The sequence below is a fragment of the Rhinoraja longicauda genome, chromosome 15 (genome assembly GCF_053455715.1).
Source record: "Rhinoraja longicauda isolate Sanriku21f chromosome 15, sRhiLon1.1, whole genome shotgun sequence".
Taxonomy (NCBI): Eukaryota; Metazoa; Chordata; class Chondrichthyes; order Rajiformes; family Arhynchobatidae; genus Rhinoraja; species Rhinoraja longicauda.
The window spans coordinates 50,481,267-50,502,620 of NC_135967.1; the positions used below are offsets into that span (position 1 = coordinate 50,481,267).

At 52.7% G+C, this 21,354-nt stretch overlaps 1 protein-coding gene and 1 pseudogene across 1 annotated transcript in view; both read left to right on the forward strand.

The window, feature by feature from the left end:
- Positions 1 to 762: 762 nt before the first annotated feature.
- Positions 763 to 21,354, forward strand: part of LOC144600461 (interferon-inducible GTPase 5-like) — a 61,747-nt gene continuing 41,155 nt past the window's right edge. Inside the window, exon 1 of the mRNA XM_078412079.1 lies at positions 763 to 850. The gene's annotated coding sequence lies outside the window, so the exon portion shown is untranslated. The remainder of the gene's footprint in view (positions 851 to 21,354) is intronic.
- On the forward strand, positions 18,444 to 19,713 carry LOC144600311 (interferon-inducible GTPase 5-like; annotated as a pseudogene).

The following is a 21,354-nucleotide window of genomic DNA, read 5'->3' on the forward strand; positions in this document are numbered from 1 at the left end:
TGTACGTCCCCTTTTCCTAACTTTCCAAACCTTTTTTATGTTGGTTTTAAAGTCGATGTTTGAATCTATGTGGACTCCCTCTCCCCTGACTTCATTCTGAAGGGTCTTGACCCGAAACGGCACCCATTGCTTCTATCCAGAGATGCTCCCTGTCCCGCTGAGTTACTCCAGCATTTTGTGTCTGTCTTGTTTCCCCCCGTGATGTATTCAGTCCATTGCCGGTGACCCCAGACTGGGCTTGTTTATATAATGTGCGCAGCGGCAGAGTTACAGCCTTACAGCGCCTGCAGTGCCAGAGACCCGGGTTCGATCCCGACTACGGGTGGTGTCTGGACAGATTCTCCCTGTGACCTGCGTGGGTTTCTGATTGTAGGTATAATTGTCCCCTGTTTCCGCACTGTCTGTCTGAGCCTCACAGCTCGGAGTCCCGGGGCGGGTAAAGAGTAAAGTTACTCGGCAACAGGTGAACCCACACACATCTTGAGCCTTATTGATAAGGTGCAGCAATCCATCCAAGTATTTGACACGAAGGTATCACAAAATGCTGCAGTAACTCAGCGGGACAGGCAGCATCTCCGGAGAGAAGGAATGGGTGACGTTTCGGGTCGAGACCCTTCTTTAGGGGGGCGGGACAAAGAAAGGATATGGGTGGAGACAGGAGGACAGTGGGAGAACTGGGCAGGGGGAGGGGGAGAGAGGGACAGAGGAACAAGTATTGACAGCGGACTGGAGCGGCGACCACAGCGGACTGGAGCGGCGACCACAGCGGACTGGAGCGGCGACCACAGCGGACTGGAGCGGCGACCACAGCGGACGTTCACTGACGGAGTCTCCTCCTGAACCGAAGTAGGTAAGGACCAGAACCGGAGCAGCGGCACTGGAAACTGTTCAAACACTCAGTGAGACAGGCAGCAGCCGCGGAGAGAATCTGTCATCAGTTTCTGAGTTATCTCCCTCCAGAGATGATGTCTGTCCCGGTGAGTTACTCCAGCTTTTTGTGTCTATCTCTAAGTTATCAAATCTGAGTTGAGTGTTTCAGCTCCAGGGTCCATTGGCTGCCTGGGCTGCTGAACGTTTCCAGCATTTCAGGGAGAGAGAGAGAGAGCTCCCTGTGTCAGTTGGTATTGAAACTCACTACTCCTACTCAGTTAAAACTTGACCAGTCTCAGATCAACACTGCTTTCCAATCACCAGTTAGAGTGAACCAAATTATAAAAGAAAGAGAGAGAGAGAGAGGGGGAGGGGGAGGGGGAGGGGGAGAGGGAGGGGGAGAGGGAGAGGGAGAGAGAGAGAGACAATAGACAATAGACAATAGACAATAGGTGCAGGAGTAGGCCATTCAGCCCTTCGAGCCAGCACCGCCATTCAATGCGATCATGGCTGATCACTCTCAATCAGTACCCCGTTCCTGCCTTCTCCCCATACCCCCTCACTCCGCTATCCTTAAGAGCTCTATCCAGCTCTCTCTTGAAAGCATCCAACGAACTGGCCTCCACTGCCTTCTGAGGCAGAGAATTCTACACCTTCACCACCCTCTGACTGAAAAAGTTCTTCCTCATCTCCGTTCTAAATGGCCTACCCCTTATTCTCAAACTGTGGCCCCTTGTTCTGGACTCCCCCAACATTGGGAACATGTTATCTGCCTCTAATGTGTCCAATCCCCTAATTATCTTATATGTTTCAATAAGATCCCCCCTCATCCTTCTAAATTCCAGTGTATACAAGCCCAATCGCTCCAGCCTTTCAACATACGACAGTCCCGCCATTCCGGGAATTAACCTAGTGAACCTACGTTGCACGCCCTCCATAGCAAGAATATCCTTCCTCAAATTTGGACACCAAAACTGCACACAGTACTCCAGGTGCGGTCTCACCAGGGCCCGGTACAACTGTAGAAGGACCTCTTTGCTCCTATACTCAACTCCTCTTGTTACGAAGGCCAACATTCCATTGGCTTTCTTCACTGCCTGCTGTACCTGCATGCTTCCTTTCATTGACTGATGCACTAGGACACCCAGATCTCGTTGAACTCCCCCTCCTCCTAACTTGACACCATTCAGATAATAATCTGCCTTTCTATTCTTACTTCCAAAGTGAATAACCTCACACTTATCCACATTAAACTGCATCTGCCATGTATCCGCCCACTCACACAACCTGTCCAAGTCACCCTGCAGCCTTATTGCATCTTCCTCACAATTCACACTACCCCCCAACTTAGTATCATCTGCAAATTTGCTAATGGTACTTTTAATCCCTTCGTCTAAGTCATTAATGTATATCGTAAATAGCTGGGGTCCCAGCACCGAACCTTGCGGTACCCCACTGGTCACTGCCTGCCATTCCGAAAGGGACCCATTTATCCCCACTCTTTGCTTTCTGTCTGTCAACCAATTTTCTATCCATGTCAGGAGAGAGAGAGAGAGAGAGAGAGAGAGAGAGAGAGAGAGAGAGAGAGAGAGAGAGAGAGAGAGAGAGAGAGAGAGAGAGAGAGAGAGAGAGAGAGAGAGAGAGAGAGAGAGAGAGAGAGAGAGAGAGAGAGAGAGAGGAGAGAGAGAGAGAGATGAGAGAGAGAGAGAGAGAGAGAGAGAGAGAGAGAGAGAGAGAGAGAGAGAGAGAGAGAGAGAGAGAGAGAGAGAGAGAGAGAGAGAGAGAGAGAGAGAGAGAGAGAGAGAGAGAGGTTGTGTTGCTCTCTGCTCCGGTGGCTGAGAGGATTGAAGCAACCTTTGAAGATTGTGTTGAAGGAAGAGGGACAGAGGCAGTGGGAGTTCGAAGTTTGAGTGAACGTTGGACTTCGGAAACTTTCCTTTGTCGAAGGATTTCTCCATTTAGTGAGGAACTCCAGCGCTTGTCTGCAGAGCTGTGGGAGCGGCAGTGGCTGGCGGATTGCCAATCGTACCTGGAGACTGGGAGTTGGGAAGATGTGGTGTTTGTGTCGATTCTAGCTCCACAATCCAGCTTCCATAACATGGTGCCCGGACTGGGACTTCGGGCTCAACAAAGTGAAGGTACTTTTCAAAATCTGGCAGATTCCGGAGGGGCTCGAAAGGCCTCAGAAAGCCACAAATGCTGCACTCGGCGGTGAGGATAAGCGTGGGCGTGTTCCTTTGCTCGACTGGAGAGAACTGCTTCTGCCGCTCTTTAGACTGAGACTGACTCTGAGAGCGTTTTTGTGCGAGGACTGCTGTTGTTTCGGGTGTTGTTCTGTACCCCTGTCAGGATGGCAGCAGCTCGGGGTCGGGGTCAGGGTCGGAGCTACGCAGATGTGGCTTCGGCTGCGGCTCCGGAGTCACTCGAGAAGGAGCCCTATGTCAACTTGGGGGGGCTCGAGTACGGGATTACGGTCCAAACCGGGGACCGGTGGTCCAAGGAGGAATTAGCGGAGAGCCTGTTTGATCTCTTCAAGAAGGACGAGATTGCCTCTGCTGAGGTTGGATGGGGTAAATGTCAGTTCATCCTAAAGGAACAGCAGGATGTGGCCCTAGCTTTGGAGAAGGGGCTTATAGTGAGGGGGATCTTTGTACCGGTGGAACCATGGGTGTCCACCGTGCGACCGGTTCTCCTGCGCAACGTTCCCACTTTCATCCGGGATGCGCTCCTTGGCCCACACCTGGCAGAGATTGGGGAGGTGCGGTCCAGGCTGACTAGGCTTAAACAGACCTGGCGCTGCAGCACTCGTCTCCAAAGGAGCTATACATTTAAGAGGCGGGTGTACATGGAAGTAGGATTAGGGATGGGCGCGGAGGGAAGTTTTGTCGTTAAGAATGCGGGGCTCCAATACCGCGTGTATTGGAGTTGGGGGGAAGCACGGTGTCATGCGTGTAAAGAGTTCGGGCACTTCCGCAGGGATTGTCCCAATGGCCGGGGTGCTGCGAGAAATCCCAACGCTGCAGCCCAGGAAAACACTGCTGGCCCACCCAGGGCTGCCAGTTCCACCTCGGTGACCCGGGGAGACACTGCTGGCCCACCCGGGGCTGCCGGTTCCACCTTGGCGGCCCAGGGCAGCACTGCCCCTCGACCCCCACGTCCTGTACCTGCGGCGGAGCTTGGCGGAGAGGTGCAGGGGGAGGGCGAGGAGGAGGAGGGGGAATGGCACGTGCAGAAGGGGAAGAATCCCACGAGGAAAAAGAGAAATCTTAAAGCGAAACAATCGCAAACGGATGAGCCCACGCCCACACCTGAGCCCACCCAAAGGGTGCCTGTTGGGCCCGGAGAGGTCCAGGGGGCACCTGGCGGGGCTTAGCAAGGAGCTGAGGAGGTACGGGAGGGGGCGGGGGAGTTCCTGTTGAGATCTGCGGTGGCTGATCAAAGGGATGAAAGAGAGGAAGCTGGCGGTGTGGAGGTGGAGGACTCCTCCTTTATGGAGGTCACCGAACCACCGCCCGCCGTGGGGGTAAAGAGGAGGCGTGCGTCTGGTGAGGAAGAGGATGGCCCTGGGCATAAGGCCAGGGGGCTGCCTGCCCCGAGACCCTCCACTCCGGTAGAGGATGGTGATCCACGACTAGTGTCCTCTAGGCCGGGGGTTGCCCTTTCGTCCCAGGGGCCTTCAGAGGGTGATATCTCACAAGATGTTGGGGTTGGCTGCCCTGGGAATGTGTCCCCTGGGAGGGAGGACGAGCAGGGACAACCCGAAGGGGGGGTCTCGGTTGTAGGGGTGGTTTCCCAGCCTATGCTCCTCATTAGAACTATGAGAGTAACTGAGGGGTGTGCTGCCCCACAGACTGAGGAAGTAGGGGAGAGTCCAGAAACACTGGCTCCCTCAGTGGGCCCCAGTGAGGGTACTCCCCTGGTGGTGGAGGATGGAGACTCTCTGGGTGATGCTGGGGGAGTGGGTTCCCTGGATGCGGAGGGGGACGGGGCTGTTGCGGGTCGTGTCTCTCAGTCAGATTCCGGGGGTGAAGGTGGACCGCGGGCCCTGGGGGCGCCCTGTTTTTGTTCTTCCCCAGGCCCAGTTGTAGAGGGCGGGGAGAGTGTGCAGGAGCCTGGCCATACACTGGCCGGCTCATCGCTGTTGGAGGTGTCAGGACTCTCCCTCGACATTGATCCCGGGGGTGGGATCATGCCGGAGGGGGGGGGAGGGTGTTGGAGCCAGTTTACACAGTGAAGAGAGCGAGCTGGCAGCCAGTGGCAGTCTGCCAAATCTGGGCCATGACCTTGAGTGCAGGGAGGAGGAAGATGTTGCTTCAGGTGTCAGTGGGTTGGCAGAATGCCAGGACTCCAGTGCTGTGGCTCGAGCGGCCGGCATCATTGAGATTCGAGAGTTTTTGCATGAACATCAGCACAGTAGGAGCAAAGTCCGGCTAGCTACCGAACGGTGGTCAGACCTGGGGGGAACTATCCGGACACTTAGTGCTATCCTTAACAGTAGGGATAATGCTCTAAGTGCTTGTGATAAGCGTCAATTCGGGGAGTTTTTGAAGCTCCTAAAAGAGCGGGGCTTCACTCCCACAAGGAGCTTGAGGAATAAGTCTAGTGAGCGTTCAAGTTCACAGTAGTTAGCCTAAATATAAACGGTGGAAGGGGGGACCTTCGTAGGTTTCACCATCTATCGGTCCTCAGAGAGGGGAAGTATGCAGTGAGCTTTCTACAAGAGACGCACACTGTTGTTAGTGACGAGCCCACCTGGGTCCTGGAGTGGGAGGGGGGGGTCTACATGAGCCACCTCAGTACAAAGTCAAGTGGGGTGGCTTTCCTGTTGGCCCCGACTTTCCAGCCAGAGATTGTGAAGGTGCAGGAAGTTGTGCCAGGCCGTTTGCTCTATCTGGCCGTGATCCTGGATGGCGTGCCGTTACATTTCATTAACGTGTACGCCCCCAGCACCGGCACGATGCAAGCGCGGTTACTTCAGGAGGTGACTGCTCTGCTGAGCACCATTGATTGCGGAGAGTGTGTCTTCCTTGGGGGGGATTTCAATTGTACCCTTGAGACGCGAGATCGCTCTGGTATTCAGTGTGCCCCTGCAGTGGCGAAGAAGTTGAGAGGTGTGATTGAATCTTTCGAGCTGGTTGATGCGTGGCGGAATCTCCACCCTGATTCCAACGCGTTTTCGCGGAGGTCTGAGGGGGGTGGTTCCCGCATCGACCGTGTGTACATCTCCAGAGCGTATGTCTCCCGGGTCTCGGCGGCCTCTATGCGGACGGTGCCATGTTCGGACCACTGCCTGGTGCGAGTGGATTTTATTCCAGCGCGCACGCGGGCTGGGTCCGCGTACTGGCACTTTAATAACCAGCTGCTGGAGGATCGCCGATTCCGGGAGTCTTTCAGGCGGTTCTGGGTGAAGTGGAGAGAGAGGCAGAGGGGCTTCCCTTCCCTTAAGCAGTGGTGGGATGTGGGGAAAGCTCACATCCGTCTTTTCTGTCAGGACTACACGGGAGGGTCGACCAGAAGGCGGGACGCGGCAGTCGAGCGACTCGAGAAGGAGTTACTCGACGCAGAGTCTCGCTTGGGCCGGGTCGGTGAGGACTCCTGTGAGTGGGGAGAGTTTCAGGAGAGGAAGGAAGCGCTGAGGGACCTGCAGCTTGAGCGGTCCCGAGGTGCTTACGTGAGGTCGCGAGTCCAGATGCTGCATGATCTGGACCGGGCTTCACCTTTCTTTCTCTCTCTGGAGAAAGGGCGAGGAGCCCGCAAACAGCTCGTCGAGCTGCTCGCGGACGATGGCTCCTCGGTCACAGACCCAGTGGGGATTAGTGCATTAGTTCGGTCCTTTTATGGAACGCTGTTCTCTGCGGATGGTGTCAGCGGGGAGGCTCAGCGGGTTCTGTGGGAGAGGCTACCGACTATAGATAGAGGGGTGGTTGAACAGCTTGATGACCCCTTATCATTGGAGGAGGTGACTGGTGCCCTGCACCAGCTCAGAAGGGGTAAGTCCCCTGGGCTGGATGGGCTGACGGTTGAGTTTGTTAGAGCCTTCTGGGATGTCCTGGGGGGTGACTACATGAAGGTTCTGGGGGAGAGCCTGGCGACCGGGGAGATGCCACTCTCGTGGCGCAGGGCAGTCGTTGTCCTGCTGCCCAAGAAGGGCGAACTCCGCCTGTTGAAGAACTGGCGCCCGGTCTCTCTCCTCTGTACAGAGTATAAAGTTTTTGCACGGGCGATGGCAAATCGCCTGGGCTCCGTACTATCCCAAATGATCCACCCTGACCAGTCCTATACAGTCCCTGGTCGGTCCATCCAAGATAACATCCATTTGGTTAGGGACCTGATCCATCTGGCCCAGGGCACTGGTCAGTCAGCAGCTTTTCTATCCCTGGATCAGGAGAAGGCTTTTGACAGGGTGGACCATGATTACCTCTTCGGGACACTGCAAGCGTTCGGTTTTGGACCGCATTTTGTGGCCCGGGTCCGGCTTTTGTACACCGCAGCAGAGTGTCTCATGAAGATTAACGGTGCATTGTTGGCTCCCATTCGCTTTGGGAGGGGGGTACGCCAGGGGTGCCCCATGTCTGGGCAGTTGTACTCGGTCTGTGTGGAGCCATTCCTGTGTCTTCTTAGGAGGCGGTTGGCAGGCCTGGTTCTACCAGGACCGGGGGTGGAGGTGGTTCTCTCGGCCTATGCCGATGACATTCTCCTTACGTTCACTGATCCTGTTGACCTGCGGAGGATGCACGAATGCCAGCAGGTGTTCTCAGCTGCTTCGTCCGCTAGGATCAACTGGAGTAAGTGCTCCGGACTTCTAGTGGGCCAGTGGCAGGTGGACTCCCTGCCGGAAGAGATGAAGGATTATGCGTGGAGTACCACGCACCTCCTCTACCTGGGGATCTACCTGAGTCCCACTGAGGATGCTTGGCCGGCGAACTGGCAGGAGCTAGAGACGAAAGTCGTCGCCCGGCTGGGACGCTGGTCAGGCTTGCTTAGGGTTATTTCTTTCCAGGGTAGGGTGCTGGTCATAAACCAGCTGGTGGCCTCAATGTTATGGTACCGGCTGGCCACTCTTGTCCCGCCCTCTACCTTTGTAAATGCTGTACAGAAGAGGTTAGTGGATTTCTTTTGGGGAGGGAGGAAACACTGGGTCTCAGCCGCAGTCCTGAGTCTCCCGCTAGAGGAGGGTGGCCAGTCCTTGGTATGCGTGCGTACCCAGGTGGCGGCTCTCCGTCTCAGGACTCTGCGGAGGTACGTGTACGCGGAGCACCCTCCCAGGTGGCACGCTCTGGCCACGTATTTTTTCCGCCAGGGCCAGTGCCTAAGGGGGGTTTGGCGGCTCCCGGTGGCGGGCATCAGCCGACCCGCCACACGGGACATGCCAAGCTTTTACCGCGATGTGTTGAGAGTGAGGAATTTGGTCATCTTCAGTCAGCGCGTTGCTCCTCAGGGGGAGGGGGGTGTTGTGGCTGTGGTGGGGGCCGGTCCTCACGCTGTCGCGGTGGGTGTTGGGGAGCGGCGTGAGCTTGGAGTGATTCCGGCCGAGCTTACCCCCGCTCCGCCGGAACTGCTCATCGGGCCCAGGCTCCGGAATATTTCCCGGGAGCCGGCCCCACACAACTTGAGCCGCCTCTCCCAGATGCCCAGCGTGCCGTTCCGTGATGCAGGCAGACGTTTACTGTATAGGATGCTCCTGCACACTCTGCACCTCCTCGCCTTCGTCTTCCGTCCGGATACGCCGTGGCGATCCGTGTTACCACCTGATGGCGGGGGTGGTCCCCAGTGGAGGTCTCTCTACAAGGGTGTCCTCCCCCTTTACATCGGGGACCTGGGGTGGAGAGTGTTGCACAGAGCCGTTGTGTGTAATAAATTTTTGAGCCGGTTCACGGACACGCCGGCCGCCTGTATTTTCTGCGGCGAGGAAGAGTCCGTGTTCCACATGTACATGGAGTGTGTGAGGTTGCTGCCCCTGTATGCGTATCTGAAGGGGTTGCTCCTCAAGTTTTGGCTGCATTTCAGTCCTACGATCCTGGTGTTTGGGCTCGGGGCTGGGAGTGGGGAGGGCCGGTCAGGAGGGTGGGATTTCCCTGTCGGTTTGCTCCTGGGCCTGGCCAAGATGGCCATTCGTGGGTCCAGGCAGCGGGCGGTCGATGGTCTTGCCAGAGTCGGCTGCCTCCCCCTCTTCCGGGCCTACGTCCGTGCGCGCGTGTCCCTAGAGAGGGAACACGCGGTGATCACGGGGACTATGGAGGCCTTCCGTGAACGCTGGTCACCACGGGGGGTTGAGAGCATTGTAAATAATGAAGGCAACGTTGTATTATAATGATTACCTGATGTTTTGTAACCTCTGATTGTGGTTTTGATGTGATGTATCATGTGATTGTGCTGAATAAAGTCTTTGAAAGAAAAAAAAAAAAAAAAAAAAAGAGAGAGAGAGAGAGAGAGAGAGAGAGAGAGAGAGAGAGAGAGAGAGAGAGAGAGAGAGAGAGAGAGAGAGAGAATAAACTCAAACTACTCTTATATCAGAGAAAAACTCCAAACATTAGAAACAACAATGAAAGACTATCAAAACCCTCTCGACTTACCAATCACTCCAGAAGAATTGGCCATAAAAATAAAATCTCTCCACTCAAAGAAATCTTGTGGTCCAGACAGCATTAAAAATGAAATGCTTAAATATAGCACTCCGGAGATGCAGAACATTATGCTTAGGTTGTTCAACATCATATTACGTTCAGGTTATTTTCCCAATATTTGGTGTCAAGGGCTTATTTCGCCCATTTATAAGAGTGGAAACAAATCAGATCCAAACAATTATCGTGGCATCTGTGTCAGTAGCTGCCTAGGGAAGTTATTCTGCAGTATTATAAATAACAGAATGCAGGATTTCCATAGCAAATATAATATTCTCAGTAAAAACCAAATTGGCTTCCTTCCAAAACACCGCACCACTGACCATATCTATACTCTTCACACTCTCATTGGAAAACATATACATCAAGCAAAAAATGGGAAAATATTTGCCTGTTTTATTGACTTTAAGAAAGCATTTGACTCTATTTGGCACGAAGGGCTTTATTACAAACTTCTCCATTGTGGTATAGGAGGAAAGGTATGTGACCTTATTAAATCAATGTATTTGAATAATAAATGTGGTGTCAAAATTGGGGACGAATGCACTGATCTCTTCACCCAGAGAAGAGGCGTCCGGCAAGGCTGCAATCTGAGCCCAACACTGTTTAATGTGGACATAAACGATTTGGCAGTAAAGTTGGACCAGAGCACAGCGCCGGGCCTCTGTCTTCTGGACGGAGAGGTAAAATCCCCGCTTTATGCGGATGACTTAGTTCTGTTGTCTCCCACAGAACAGGGACTGCAGCAACAGTTAGACCTACTCGATGAGTAGGAGGGAACGGGAACTGTAACTGTAACATTCTCTCTCCAGAACAGAGACGCGACCTTTGTTCTGTGCCGTGTCTCCGTTCCCGTTGCGGCCTACCACCGGCCATGCACCTGGGACCACCTGGGTCTCTGGTTCGCAGAGCCCGCGGTCCGGACTCACCACCTGCGGCGCTGGCTGCCTGCGAATGCTGCGGGAACGGCTGCGACTCGTCTCCGGAGGCTCCGGCGCGGGCCGCGTGGACGTCGGAAGCCCGCAGGCCCCTGGATGGGGGCCGACATCGGGAGCTCCGGCAGCGGCAGAGGCAACGTGTTCGCCCGCCCCGAATCGCGGGGCTTGGGTCGGCCCACCACGGATCTTTCACCATCCGGCGCGGCCTGAAATAGGCCGCCGGATTTTTTTTCACCGCCCAGCGGGGGCTTCAATATCGGGAGCCCCAACCGCCCCGACGTGGCAACTCCAACAGCCTGACCGCGGGAGAAGACGGCAGGGAAGAGAAAAAGACATTCTGGCCTTCCATCACAGTGAGGAGGGACTGGAGGAGACTCACTGTGATGGATGTTTCTTTTTGTTTGGTGTTAGTTGTGATTGTATGTGTTATTGCATTTTTATTGATTAATCTTATTGGTCTTATTGTTCAACTGCGGGTATTGTTTCATTTTACTACACATTTATGTGTATGTAACAAATAAACGACTATTGACTATTGACTATATTGAGTACTGCCAAAATTGGGCCCTGGCAGTAAATCTAAAGAAAACCAATATCATGATTTTTCAAAAAAGACCCAGATGTCAGGAAGACAAATACCAATTCACTCTCAATGGTATCATTATCGAACACACTATGAGCTACACTTACCTTGGTCTAACTGTTGCAGCATCAGGGAGCTTTAGCATGGCAGTGAATGCACTAAAAGAGAAAGCTCGAAGAGCTCTGTATGCAAAGAAAGAAGATTCCACAACATCCAAATTCCAATTAAAATCTGGCTTAAAATATTTGACAGTGTAATTCAGCCCATTGCGCTTTATGGTAGTGAACTATGGGGTCCACTCAGTCACCACAGCTATACTAAATGGGAAAAAACACACAACAGAGGCCCTACATGCGGAGTTTTGTCGGAACATCCTCCGCATCCAAAGGAAAACACCAACAAACGCATGTAGGGTGGAATTAGGTAGATACCCACTGATAATAAATATCCAGAAACCAGCACTAAACTTTTGGAATCACCTTAAATCTAGTCCCCCAGACACCCTCCAGTTCAAAGCCCTCCAAACCCAAGAGGGGAACCCAGAAAAGAGCTCCCTGTGTCAGTTGGTATTGAGACTAACTACTCCTACTCAGTTAAACCTTGACCAGTCTCAGATCGACACTGCTTTCCAATCACCAGTTAGAGTGAACCAAATTATTAAACAATGCAAAGAAATCTATTTGGAACATTGGGATAAAGTAACTAAAAGCCAAAGCAGACTAGAATGCTACCGTGCCCTAAAAAGAGATTATAAATTGGCAAACTATCTCTGAACTGTTAGAGACATAAACCAGAGACAGACCCTCACCAAGTACAGGTTAAGTGACCATCATTTGGCAGTTGAAAAAGGAAGACAGAAGAGATCTTGGCAACCAAGAGAAAATAGAATATGCGGTCACTGCTTGACAGATGAGGTTGAAACAGAGATGCACTTCCTCTTAAAATGTAAAAAATTCGATAAAATAAGAAAAATATATCTTGAAAACTCAGTCTGGCAACCCCAGATTTTAAAGAGCTAGACGATATATCAAAACTAAGAATAATCCTCGGCGAAGGAAATAAGGCACATCTTGGTGCACAATACGTAACAGCATGCCACACCCTGAGGGACCAACATGTACACACACTCACACACACAGAGACACAATACATAACAGCATGCCACACCCTGAGAGACAGTGAATGACCAACATGTACACATACACTCATACATAAATTGACACTAAGGAAATTAATATCAAGCTACTAAACTTGCCACCTTGCTGTACTGTTTACAACTGCAAGAACGAGCAGCAATCGATAAAAGGCTATCAATGTATTGCATGAATATATATATATATATATATATATATATATATATGTACATGTACAGGGCTATATCGACCCATGCATTGTATACTTGTCTTTATATTCGTGCATTTTAAATATGTATGATGCAATGTTCTATACTTTGGCAATATAATGATGTATCTTATCATGCCAATAAAGTCTTGAAATTGAATTGAAAATAAAATTGAGAGAGAGTGTGTGTCCGTGTACGTGTGTGTGTGTGAGTGTGTGTATGTTAGTTTTTATCTTGCTAAACTTTGCTTGCGTGTAAAGGAAACACCTTTCTCGGAAATATTTGTTTTCTCGGTTGCAGTTTCGTTTTCACTCCGAGGTCGCAGTTTATGTGACATCGCAGTTGAAGCGTGTCCACATTGGTCCGTCCCCCCCCCCCCCCGTGATGTCTTCAGTCCATTACCGGTGACCCCAGACACGCACACATTTCACACTCACACACACTTCACCCCCCCCCCCCCCCCCCCGGGTATTGAGCGTGTGGGCTCACAACGCACGACTTCAACTGATGAGCTCCCCTTCCCCCCCCCCCGACCTTTAACTAATGCACTCCCCCCCCCCCCCCACGGACCTTTAACAATCCCCCCCCCCGGATCTTTAACTAATGCGCCCCCCCCCAAATACGTTTAACTAATGCGCCCCCCGGACCTTTAACTAATGCCCCCCCCCCGGAAGGACCGCCGCCCGTCCCGCGCTGGCCGCCGGGAAGTGGCGTCGCCTCTCCCGCTCCGAGAGGGGGGGGACCCTCCCGCCTGACGGCAGCGCCGCGCTCAGTGCCTTCCTCCCCCTCCTCTCCCCCCCCCCCCTCTTCTCCCTCGCACGACCCCAACCCCGGAGGAGCTTTAAGCGGCTTTGCCGGGCCCGCTGCCAAAAAAAACTTGAAAAAGTGAACAAACCCGGGAGAGGGGGAGGGGGGGGGGGGGAGGGGGCCCGAGTGACGGCGGTGGGCAATGGGGGGGGGGGGGAGAGGGAGGGGGTGACGTGATCTTCAGGGGAAGGGGGGAAGGGGAGGAGGAAAAGGAAGGGGGAGGAGGAGGAGAGGGTGAGGGGTGGGTGTGGAGGGAGTGGGGATGGAGTGGGTGAGGGAGGAGTGGGGGTCGAGTAGGTGAGGGGGGATGGGGTGGCGAGGAGGAGGAGGGGGACGAGGGGGGGTCGAGTCGGTGGGGGGGATGGTGGTGGGAGGTAGGAGGAGGAAGGGGGATAGACGGCGTGAGGGGGGTTGGAGTGGGTGAGGTAGGTGGGGTGGAGTGGGGGGGGGGAGGGAGGAAGGAATGGGGGGGGAGGGGGGGGGCGTTGGGCCCAACAGGTCCACTTGATCTAGTCTATTATAAACCCACTGACCCCCACAACTATCTAGACCACACTTCTCTCACCCAATTCCTCCATCTATGCCGCATCTGCTCCCATGATGAGGTGCTCCATGCCAGGTCATTGGAGATGTCCTCATTCTTCAGGGAATGGAGGTTTCCCTCCCCCATCTAGAGGACTCTCCCTTTGGACTCCCCCAGTTGGCCAACGACCCTCACTAGAACTTTTCATCTCCAACTGCCGGCGTGACATTTACCGCCTCAAATTCTCCACTCCACTGACTCACTCTAACCTCTCCCCTCCTGAACGTACAGCCCTCCACTCACTCTGCAGCAACCCTGACTTAGTCATCAAACCCGCTGACAAGGGAGGTGCTGTGTTAGTCTGGCGTGCGGACCTCTACCGGACCGAGGCCAGACGACAACTCTCAGACACCTCCTCCTACTTATCCTTGGACCATGACCCCACCGACAAACACCAGAGCTTAATCATCAACACCATCACGGACCTCACCGTTTCCGGCGCTCTGCCCTCTAATGCCTCCAATCTTATTGATCCCCAGCCCCGCACGGCCCGATTTTATCTTCTCCCTAAAATCCATAAACAGACCCATTGTTTCTGCCTGTTCATGTCCCACCAAACTTATTTCCACCTACCTCGACTCCATCCTATCCCCCCCTGGTCAAATCCCTCCCCACCTACGTCCAAGACACCTCACATGCTCTCCATCTCCTGGATAACTTCCGGTTCCCAGGCCCCCACTCCCTCATCTTTACCATGGATGTCCAGTCACTCTACACTTCCATCCCCCACAAGGATGGTCTCGAAGCTCTCCGTTTCTTCCTCGACCGTAGAACCAGCAATCCCCATCGACCAACACTCTCCTCCGCCTAGCAGAGCTGGTTCTTACCCTTAACAACTTCTCCTTTGACTCCTCCCACTTCCTCCAAACCAGAGGCGTAGCTATGGGCACTCGCATGGGCCCTAGCTACGCCTGCCTCTTTGTCGGGTACGTCGAACAATCCCTGTTCCGGACGTACACTGGCCCCATCCCCGAACTCTACCGGCGCTACATTGATGACTGCATTGGTGCTACCTCTTGTATCCATGCAGAACTCACTGACTTCATACATTTCACCACCAATTTCCATCCTGCTCTTAAATATACTGGACCATCTCCGACATTTCCCTACCGTTTCTGGATCTCACCATCTCCATCACAGGAGACAGACTAGTGAATGACATCTACTACAAACCCACTGACTCGCACAGCTGTCTGGACTACACTTCTTCCCACCCTGACTCCTGCAAAAAGTCTATCCCCTACTCCCAATTCCTCCGTCCATGCTGCATCTGCGCCCATTTCACACTAGGGCATCAGAGATGTCCTCATTCTTCAGGAAACAGGGCTTCCCCTCTTCCATTATAGATGAGGCTCTCACTAGGGCCTCCTCTATATCCCGCAGCTCCGCTCTTGCTCCCCCTCCCCCATTCGTAACAAGGAAAGAATCACCCTCGTTCTCACCTTCCACCCCATCAGCCAGTGTATCCAACAAATCATCCTCCGACATTTCCGTCACCTCCAACGGGACCCCACCACTGGCCACATCTTCCCATCTCACCTTTCTGCGTTCCGCAGAGACCGTTCCCTCCGTAACTCCCTGGTCCACTCGTCCCTTCCTACCCAAACCAACCCCTCCCCAGGCACTTTCCCCTGCAACCGCACGAGATGCAACACCTGTCCCTTTACCTCCCCCCTCAACTTCATCCAAGGATTCAAACAGTCTTTCCAGGTGAGACAGAGGTTCACCTGCACCTCCTCCAACCTCATCTATTGTATCCGCTGTTCCAGATGTCAACTTCTTTACATCGGCGAGACCAAACGCAGGCTCGGCAATCGTTTCGCTCAACACCTTCGCTCAGTCCGCCTTAACCAACCTGATCTCCCGGTGGCTCAGCACTTCAACTCCCCCTCCCATTCCCAATCTGACCTTTCTGTCATGGGCCTCCTCCAGTGCCATAGAGAGGCCCACCGCAAACTGGACGAACAGCACCTCATATTTCGCTTGGGCAGCTTACAGCCCAGCAGTATGAACATTGACTTCTCCAACTTTACATAATTCCTCTGTCCCTTTCTTCCCCTCCCCCTTCCGAGTTCTCCCTCTGCCTTCCTGTCTCCACCTATATCCTTTTTTTGTCCTGCTCCCCTGACATCAGTCTGAAGAAGGGTCTCGAACCGAAATGTCACCAATTCCCTCTCTGCTGAGGTGCTGCCTGACCTGCAGAGTTGTTCCAGCATTTTGTGATACCTTCGATTTGTACCAGCGCTGCCGTCGCAGCTGCGGCTTGCCTGCAGTCCGTCTGTCTTTTGTGTTTTTTGTTGTTTTTGTCTGAATTGTAGTTTAATATGATGTAGTGTTGTATGTTATGTTTTGGAGGGGGGGGGGGTGGGAGGGAACGGGAACTGTAACATTCTCTCTCCAGAACGGAGACGTGACCTTTGTTCTGTGTCGTGTCTCCGTTCCCGTTGCGGCCTACCACCGGCCATTCACCTGGGAACACCTGGGGCTCTGGTTCGCAGAGCCCGCGGCGCGGACTCACCACCTGCGGCGCTGGCTGCCTGCGGATGCTGCGGGCGCGGCTGCGACTCGTCTCCGGAGGCTCCGGCGCGGGCCGCGTGGACGTCGGAAGCCCGCAGACCCCTGGGTGGGGGCCGACATCGGGAGCTCCGGCAACGGCAGAGGCAACGTGTTCGCCCGCCCCGAATCGCGGGGCTTGGGTCGGCCCGCCACGGACCTTTCACCGTCCGGCGCGGCCTGAAATAGGCCGTTGACCTTTCACCGCCCAGCGGCGGCTTCAATATCGGGAGCCCCGACCGCCCCGACGTGGCAAATCCAACAGCCTGACCGCGGGACAAGACGGCAGGGAAGAGAAAAAGACATTGTGGCCTTCCATCACAGTGAGGAGGGACTGGAGGAGACTCACTGTGATGGATGTTTCTTTTTGTTTGGTGTTAGTTGTGATTGTATGTGTTATTGCATTTTTATTGATTAATCTTATTGGTCTTATTGTTCAACTGCGGGTAATGTTTCATTTTACTACACATTTATGTGTATGTAACAAATAAACGACTATTGATTGATTGACTATTACCAGGACATCAGGGTTGGTAACAAATGAGGTCAGGCAGGGCAGGTCCCATTGTTTGCTGGGAACGGTGTGAACTGGTGGGAAACAATGTGAACTATGCAGCTGATTAAACAACCAGGGTGGGGGATGGGGGGAGCGAAGGTGTGAGGAATGTTCGTAGGTTTATTTTAAAGTCTAATTTCTTTATTCTGCGGAGGTAACTTGTTCCTGAGAATCACTGGGAGATTCACAGCAAGTTCCTGTCACAGGGTTTTTATCCCAACACAACTAGAGAGCAGTCCTGAACTACTATCTACCTCTCCCAGGGCCCTCTGACTATCTTTGATCAGACTTTACCAGCATTACCTTGCACTAAACGTTATTCCCTTATCGCGTATCTGTACAGTGTAAATCGTCCAATTGCAATTCCGTTGACTGGATAGGACACAACAAAAGCTTTTCACTGTACCTCGGTACACATGATAATAAACTAAACTGAACTGAATCGAATTAAGCTGGAAAGAGCTGAGACGATTTACGGGAATATTTCCAGGACTCGAAGACTTGAGCTCTAGGGAGAGGTTGGGCAGGCTGAGACTTTATTCCTTGGAGCGCAGGAGGATGAGGGGTGATCTGAACGACGCGTATAAAATCATGAGGGAAATTGATGGTGAATGCACAGTCTCTTACCCGCGGTAGAGGAATCAAAAACAAGAGGGCTTAGGGTTAAAGTGAGGGAGGAAAGATTTCATTGGAATCTGAGGGGCAACTTTTTTACTCAGAGGGTGGCGGGCATGTGGAACCAGCTACCAGAGGAAGTCATTGAAGCAGGAACCATCACAGCATCTAACGGACATTGGACAGTCGCATGATAGGACAGGTTTATAAAGCTGTGGGCCAATTGCAAACATGTGGGACTAGCCTGGATGGGGCATTGTGTCGGCACGGACCAGTTGGGCCAAATGACATGTATTGATTAAGAGGGATATACTTTGCAGCCTTACATACACCTCTGCTACAGAAAGAACCAGTAGCAACCTCTCTGCTTTCCTCCAGCAGACCACACACAAGTGCAGACAAGGAGCAGCCCGTGTGCCCAGACCTCTCCCCCCAGGGCCGTGCTGGGACCACTGGATCATCACACAGGTGAAACAAGGAGAGACAGAGAATGGGAAATGCCAGCCCTAGGTATGTCCGCATACATCACACAATGTTACTTCTCCACCTCTCCTCCCTCACCTCAAGCACAGTGCTGGAGTAACTCAGCGGGTCAGGCAGCATCTCTGGGGACAGGTGGCGTTTCACAGAGCGCTGGAGTAACTCAGCGGGTCAGGCAGCATCTCTGGGGACAGGTGGCGTTTCGGGTCGGGACCCTTCTTCACTCTGATTGTGATTGGAGGGAGGCGGCTGGATGAGGATTGGGGCAGGACTAAGTCAGGCAAGTGATAGGTTGATGGATGTTGGGGGGGGGGGTGATGACTGAAGGAAGGCCAGTGATACAAAGACTGAGATAAGTGGAACCCACTGAATAGATGGGCCGAATGGCCTAATTCCACTCCTATGACCGGAGAAGAGGCGTGAAATGGGAAGCCGGATGAAAGGATACATGTGGAAGGTGACGGGGAAGGGGGAAAGGGCGGGATTGTGGGAGCAATGGTGTGTATCCAGGTGGAGGAATGGGGAGAGAAGGTGCTTTCTTTCAGTTGGTTTCATTTCAAGTGGAACCTATCACCAAACATGTTTCTTTTCAGATACTTCTCACAGGATGAGCTCAACAAACTGAAGTCAGACTTCGAAACGGGTGGTGTGGAAAAGATTCAACCTCTGCTGAAGAAGAAGGTGAACGAGCTGGACAAGACCGAGCTGAACATCGCGGTGACGGGGGACACAGGTGCAGGAAAATCCACCTTCATCAACGTCATGAGAGGGCTTCGTGGCAAAGATGTGGGAGCGGCTGCGGTTGGCACCACAGAAACTACAATGGAGTCAAACGGATACACACATCCCAATCTGCCCAATGTTTGCTACTGGGACCTGCCGGGGATCGGAACTCCGCGATTCACCGCGGGTTCCTACCTGAAGGAAATGCAATTTAAAAAATACGATTTCTTCATCATAGTGTCAGCTAGTCGATTCACAGAGAATGATGCAAAACTTGCCAATGAGATTAAGCGGCTGGGGAAGAGGTTCTACTTTTTTCGCTCTAAGATTGATGTTGACCTTTATTCAATGCGGGAGGAAGGGGGGGAATCTGATGAAGTTGCAGAAGTGGAAAAGATCCGGAGTGACTGCGTCAGCGGGTTGGGAAAGGCCGGGATCCCTGATCCCATCGTGTTCCTGATATCCAGTTTTAAGAAGGATATTTATGATTTCCCTCAGTTTATGGAAGCACTTGCAGATGGTTTACCAAATATAAAGAAATCTGTCTTTGTCCTGGCCCGTCCCAACCTCAGTGTGGAGGTTATTCGGAAGAAACGTGAGGTGTTGAACATACGTATCTGGATGTGGGCGATCATCTCGGGAGGAGTGGGAGCGGTCCCAGTCCCAGGTCTCTCTGCCGCATGTGACATTGGGATCCTGATTGGAGCGATAATCAACTTCCGTGAATGCCTGTGTCTGGATGATGCTTTTCTCCACAGACTGGCCGAGAGAACAGGTACATCCGTGGGACAGCTGAAAGCCACGGCTCAATCACCCCTGCTGGGAGAAATAACTGTACCAGTAATAACAAGGCTGCGTTTGGGTGAGACATTCGCTGGTGTTTCAGCCGTGGAAGCCTCTCTTCACTTTGCCCCAAGTCATTGGTTCCATTTTTGGAGCAGGGTCATCATTTCTGATGACCTACGTGATGCTGAGTGACGCGCTGGTGCGTCTAGTGGGGAGCGCAGAGAAGGTGCTCGCTTTTGTCAAACGTTCCAAGTAACCGCTCTGCACCAATATCCATCCCGTCAATCACGTCGTGCTGGGCTTCATATATGAAGAAAGCTAACGCCACATTGTGCACTAATTCTACTCTAACTGATTGCTGTTTGCTTGGAGCTATCCATTAGTACGCCTAGGCCCACGTGGTCTCCGGTTTGCTAACCACATTAACTCCCCCTCCCATTCCCACACTGACCTTTCTGTCCTAGACCTCCTCCACTATCAGAGTGAGGCCACACACAAATGGAGGAGCAGCATCTCATATTTCGCTTGGGCAGCTCACAACCCAGCGGGATGAATATTAATTTGTCCAATGTCAAGTAGGCCTTGCTTCCACTCTCTCTCCGTCCCTCCCCCATTCCAGTTTCCGGACTGGTTTCACTGTCCTCCGGATTGAATTGTACTGATTGTATCCCTCCTTGTCACCTTCCCCTCAGCCAACATTGATCCACTCTACATTTCCCTTCAGCAGCGTCCCCTTTGATCTCACGTTTTCACACCTCACCCTTCCATATCTCTATGTCTCCCTCTCCCTTGACTATCACTGAAGAAGGGTCTCGACCTGAAACGTCACCCATTCCTTCATTCTGAGATGCTGCCTGTCCCGCTGAGTTACTCCAGCATTTTGTGCTTATCTTCGTGTTCTCCTGAGATGCTGCCTGGTCAACTCAGTTCCTCAAGCACTTTGTGACTTTTTTTTGTAAACCAGCATCTGCAGTTCCTTGTTCCTGCTGTTTGCTGTAATAATGTTTGGAAATATTTCTCGCCCATTTTGAAATTTCTGACGCAGTCGTACATGACTGAGGGAGGGGCACTCAGTTGAACAGGCGGCCATCAGGGATCTGCGACCCTATTTTGGACAAGTACAGAGATATTATTCCCAGTGTCCTGGTCCAAGCATCAACACTGTGTTGGTGGTCTGTTCATGTTCAGCTTGCTGTGCATCGGATCTTGCTGTGTGCATGTTGGCGGCCATGTTTCACACGCCACAGCTACCAACACTTCAGAAGCCCCGTAACTGTAAAGTGCTGAGCCTGAAGTCGTCACAAACGGGGCATATTATGTCCTCTTGCATATATTTCATTCATTTGTTCTCTGTACCATTTCGTATCTCTCGTTTCCCTCTCCCCTGACTCTCAGTCCGAAGAAGGGCCCCGACCCGAAATGTCACCTATTGCATGTTCTCCACAGATGCTGCCTGGCCCGCTGAGTTACTGCAGCTTTTTGTGTCTGTCTATGATCCTACCAGCCCGTTTGTGTCGCTCAGAACCTCCTGACAAGCAAATATAAGCCAGCCTTCTCATTCAGCTGCAAAACTCTCCAATGCATTTACTTTGGTATCAATGTGAACTGGGAAGTCGGCGACTTCATTAGATAATGCCTGGCCCGGTGGGGACGTTTCTCTCCAGGGCGGGAAGCTTCCAGTGTGTGGGAAGTGGAAACGCGTCTGAGAACCTGTCACTCGTCTTATTCCCAGTAATCTTCACCAAGGGAAAGAAGCGGAGATGCATCTGCCAGAAGACCAACTCTGTGCGAGGGTCTGGGACCGTGTCCATCATCTACAGTTCCAGACAAAGAGATGTGGCGGATGTTTAGAACTGATGAGAATGACCTGCCTGAAGTACATCGCACTGTAATGTGG